General features: G+C 38.5%; 1 pseudogene; it reads right to left on the bottom strand.

Moving 5' to 3' along the window:
* Positions 1–1852: 1852 nt before the first annotated feature.
* Positions 1853–2630, bottom strand: LOC100959624 (annotated as a pseudogene).
* Positions 2631–5551: the final 2921 nt, after the last annotated feature.

Raw genomic sequence — 5551 nt, 5'->3', positions numbered from 1 at the left:
AATTTGATTACATCTTACCTCTCTTTTGAAGATTGAGCTGTTGTTGAATGCATTTTCTAATAATAAATTTAAAAGAAACTCTGCTTTCAGGAAAGGGAGAATAACCAATTGCTCCTTTTACTTAAAACCAGAGGGCTTTGCTAACAATGTGTAGGCTTGACTTCAGAACACAACATGCACATAATTCCACGCATACCTTCAGAATATTCTCCACAGAAGTTGTGTAACAAATGTATTACTAGATCCACAAATAAGGGAACGAACCATATGAAATCACTGAGGCTTATGATCCCCTTTAAGCTTTAAAAATGTATGTTAACAGAAAAGGAGAGAGAATGATATATTGAGTGCCCAGTTACCCACAGGCAAACTTTATAAAGTCTTAACATTTAGCCACAGCCCCCTTTTTCCTTTCATACAAATGAAACATCACAAATAACCTCAGAATTCTCTCTTCCCCCCTTTATTCCTATTCCCTTGCTTTCCAAAATGGATCTTGTTTTTATCCTATATTTTATCATTCTTAAAGATGTTTTAATATTTTTACTACACAAGCAGTATCATAAACAATAGGAGTTTTCCATGGTTTTAAACCTTCTATAAGTGGATCATTCTGTTTGCATCATTCTACAACTTGATTTTTTTAATTCAATATTGTACTTTAGTGACTTACCCATTTTTTAAAAATTTCTTTGCTGATAATTGCTTTCATTAAAGAAAAGTAGGATAGCATGGAGGTGAAAAACACATGGGCTTTGGAACCCCAGTGCCTGAGTTTGAACCCAGCTTCTATAGTTACCTAACCTCTCTTTACCTGCCTTTTCACTATCTTTCTTCACATTGACTTGAGGATAACAAATCCATAGTGATAACTATACTCCATAGGGTTGTAATTTACAAATACTAATTTCCCAGGTAGCACATGATTAATGCCACATGAGCATTTGACAAATAATTCTTAAGATCCAGTACTCATTCAAAAACAGCCCATATACAAGGCATGCTTAAAAACCTGCCACTGATATTGTCATACATTTCAAAAATGGCTTTAGTTTTAAGCTGACTCCTAGGAATTAAATTGTTGATCAATAAATTCTTCCTTTGATAGTGAAGAATGAATAGGTCTAAAACCTAGAGGTCATTTTGATGAAGTCAGAATAGAAACTGAGGAACCACCCCTAGAATAAATGAAAGTAAAACAAACACATTATTTACTGAGCAGCCATTGTAGCCATTTTCCAAGTTCTTATATTTGGATTAGAAGGCATGGAATGTGTTAATAATAGGAGTCAAGGCTGGGCACGGTGGCTCATGCCTGTAATCCTAGCACTCTGGGAGCCCGAGACTAGTGGATTGTTTGAGCTCAGGAGTTCAAGACCAGCCAGAGCAAGAGTAAGACCCCATCTCTTAAAAATAACTAGGTGTTGTGGTGGGTGCCTATAGTCCCAGCTACTTGGGAAGCTGAGACAAGAGAATCACTTGAGCCCAAGAGTATAGGTTGTTCTGAGCTGTGACATCACAACACTCTACTGAGGGCATCAAAGTGAGACTCTGTTTCAAAAAATAATAATAATCACAGGACTCATCCAAAGTAACTAGATGTGGCTCCCACATGGCTAAAGTGGCTTAGACTGAAGTGAATGGCTCTCTCTGGTCTTCAGTTTTGAAGGCTCAGACACTTGGTTTTGTCATCACATATATTCATTCAACAATTATCTATCTTCTTTGTGCCAGATAACTTGACAGGCAATATGAAGATACGATCACAAATCATTACAATCCCCTTGTAAAGGGGACTTCCCTTGTAAAGGGCCTTCCCTTGTAAAGCTGACAATCTAGCAGAAAAGATATATTAGAAACCAAATATGCAATCATGCACAATGACCACAGTCTTCAGAAGACTTATCATGCTATCTTGATTCCATTTGAGTCTAGAACTGTGCCCAGACATTCTCATAGTCCTCTGGCATACATAGCCAAAGATGTGAACATAGAGAACCACAATTACCACAAAGGTCACCAAGTTGAAAATGGCCCAGAAGACTAAATAAGAGTCACTGTAGAGGGGTGCCATGTATGAACAATTTTTAATATCACAGATGTAGTTCCAGCCCACACTGGGTATCGCACCCAAAACAATGGCCATAGTCCAAATGACCACAATGACCACCACTCCCTGCCTTTTGCTCATCTGTGTGTAGAGCTGCATGCAGAAAATTGTACTGTGCCTCTTGATTGCAATAGCCACTAAGCTGGTCACAGAGGCTGTCAGGTTTGTGTCAGTGAGGTCCTGACTGAGGAGCCTTTTGCTAATAGTCAGTCTCTGCATGTTGCGTCCTGTGCTGAAGATTAGATAGAAGTAGGCCAACCCAGCAAAGAAATCTGAGCCACCAGATTAGCCAGTAAGGAATAAATAAGAAAATGGAAGCAGCAGTTGATGTAGATTGCCCCCAGGACCAGTAGGTTGGCCAATGTTATGAAGATAAAGTGATTCCAAGTCCCATCACCAGCTTGCTGACTACATTCCGTTCAAGATGTTTCCCAGTCTGGTTATAAAAGAAGGCGCTGGATTCACTGTAGAAGCACTGTGGTTTGTTCATGGCTGTGAAATGGGGCTATGAAGTGACAGAGGTGGAAGGAGAGGTGGTGGCAGTGACAGCTCTAAAGTGTGGGTGGTTATCAGGCCCACAGCACCCCAGTGCAGGACACGGGAGTCAAGTTCTCATGCTTGCTGATCAGATTGAGGTCATGCTAGGAGAAACTGTGTACCAGGTGTGGTACCCCCAGTCCCCCTGCCCTATGCACTCCCCTCCCCCATTCATTTGCCGAACTTCTGGAAACTTCCTGCCTGTCTGCAAGAGCTGGGGCCAGGGACTTATGCAGGTTTATGTGTGGAATTAAGCTCACTCATTTTAACTGCTGTAAAACATTCATTCTACGAATAAACCACTATCTGGTTTTCCATTTTCCAGCTGATGAACATTTAGGTTGTGCCCAATGTTTTCTTCTAAGAAACAATGCCTTTATAAAATATTCTTGAACATGGTTCTTTGTGCATATGTGCAGACATTTCTATAAGATATATGCTTAGAAGTGGAAATACTGGGTTATAAACCATGTGTGGCTTCAACTTTATTAGAGAGCAACAAATTGCTCTGTGAAGACCTATTTATACTCCATCAGCATGTTTGAAATTTCTCTTTCTCCCACATTCTTGCCCACATTTGGTATGGACAAACTAAAACTCTTTTGCCAACCTGAGGGCTGTAAATAGTACTTCATACTTGTTTTAATTTGCACTTTTCTAATGAGTAGTGATGAAAAGGGATTATTTATATACTTCAGATGCTAAGCATTTGGGGTTTATGCACATTTCTTCTTAGTTGGTAAATTTTTTTGCACCTTGCTTTCGGTGTTCTCAGATGAATGAAAGTTCTAATTTTAATGTAGTCAATTTTATCGGTTTTTTCATATTTTTGCATTTTATTTTTGCATTATTTTTATAGGGTTCAAAATAAAACTTGTTCTTAATTCCAGCCTCTCCGATATACTCAAATTAAGAGAAGGTTTCAGGGTAAAGATTAAACCCTGAGTGAAAACCATAAAATCCTTTGTTAAAACCTCAGAAATACCTAAGGCAGTGCCTTAAGAACTGTTTTGTTCAGATCAAGGACCTACTAAGGATACTCAAGGGGTGCTTTGCTTTTTGAAGGAAGATCCTCTCTGTTAACCAACATAAATTTTCAGAATGTAATGAGTGCTGTCCTTTAACAGCGTGACAACAAAGCTCAGGATAGAAAATCTTGATGAGATTTATGAGTGTTTTATAATTTTAAAATGGGTGTTTATTGTGTTTTGTAGTTTTACCTACACTGTTAGATCTAAAATCCACATAGAATTAGAATGGAGTACTCTTATTTGATTTTTTTTCCTTATAGTCAAATGTTCTAGCACCATTTATTAAAAAGAGTATTATTTCCCCACTGCTCTGATTGGCCACTTTTGTCATAAATCAAGTAAGCATATGTCCAAGGGGACATCTCTGCATTCCCAAATCTATTTTGCCAATCTATCTCTTTGTGTACCAATTCCATAATGCTTTAATTATTATAGTTTTATAATCTTGACATATGCCAGGGCAAACATCTCCTTCCACATCCCACTTCATTCCTATTTGTCTTTTGTTGTTTGGTTTGGTTTGGTTTCAGAGATGGGGTCTTGCTCTGGCTCAGGCTAGTCTCAAATTCCTGAGTTCAAGCAGGCCACCAGTCTCAGCCTCCCAGAGTGCTGAGATTACAGGAGTGAGCCACACACCCAGCCTGTATTCCTATTTGTAATTCCCTTGACTTTACATAGCTGTTTCCTCATCCACATGAATTTTAGGATTACCTTGGCCACTCGCATGAAAAGATCTGCTGGATAAAATGGCAATTATAATTTTTAAATTTATAGATTTAGGAATTGGTATTTTTATGATATCCAAGCATTCTATCCATAAATACATCTATGGATTTATACATTTTATGCATACATATATCCCCATTTATTTTGGTTTTCTTTTAAATGTTTTCATATCAGTTTGTCCTTATTCATACATGGGTGCTACATTTCTCAAGTTCTGTCCAAAGGAAGGAGAAACAAACTACCTCTTAATGAGAAGTGGCAAGGTTCTGAAAAAGCATATGGCACCAGAGATATTAATATTAATATTATTATGGCCATTCTTGGAAAATACCCTTTGCTATAGTCTCTCTTCTAGCCCCAATAATTCCTATCCCTGTTATACAAAAAAAGCTTATCCCCTACCTTTGGGTCTGCAAAGCTCAGGCTCACAGTTGAAGATCTTATCATTGAGATCATGTTCATATAAAATTGAAATTCCTTAGGCTTGGTTTCTCAAGCAGAGCCTCTGGAGACAGTTCCTAATTATTTAAGACTTGTCATCTCAAGAAGCAATTTGCTTGCTTCTTAGACACTCAACATATAGAGGTGGGACAGGCATAGGGTAACTGGTATAGACCCTTCCCTTCTGAAAGGGGGACACAAGAGGCACACAGGAATCTGTAAAGATTTTGCAACCCAGCAGGGTAATTGTTGCCAGTTATCTGATGAGGGTGCAGACCTACTGCCTGGCAATAACTCACTGTGGCTCTTGGTGATGCCCTCACAATCTTCTTTTCCATAAAAAGTGGCTCAATTTGCAGGTAAATAGCTTTCTCAGTCTGCTTCCTGCATGGAAGGTGTTGACTGAATCTTCTTTTCCATCTAAGCTAAGTATAATTCTTTAAAAAACCTTGGGGGTTTCTTATGAATCAATTTATAAGACACTCCATTACACAAAAGCTACACTCAACAATCTTGTCAAGCTGCTGAAGGAGCACACTCTTTACATTCTTAAGATTTATATTGGTTAACAGGTAGAATCTTCTTTCAAGAAGCAAAACGCTCCTTGAATACTATTAGCAGGCCCGTGGTCTGAATGAAACAGTTCCTGAGGATCTTCCTTAGGTGTTTCTGAGATGTTAACGAAGGATCTTATGGCTTCACCCTA

The sequence above is a fragment of the Otolemur garnettii genome, unplaced genomic scaffold (assembly GCF_000181295.1).
Source record: "Otolemur garnettii isolate 467f Iridium unplaced genomic scaffold, OtoGar3 scaffold00015, whole genome shotgun sequence".
Taxonomy (NCBI): domain Eukaryota; kingdom Metazoa; phylum Chordata; class Mammalia; order Primates; family Galagidae; genus Otolemur; species Otolemur garnettii.
The sequence above is the reverse complement of the archived record's forward strand: the minus strand, read 5'-3'. Positions and strand labels throughout refer to the sequence as shown.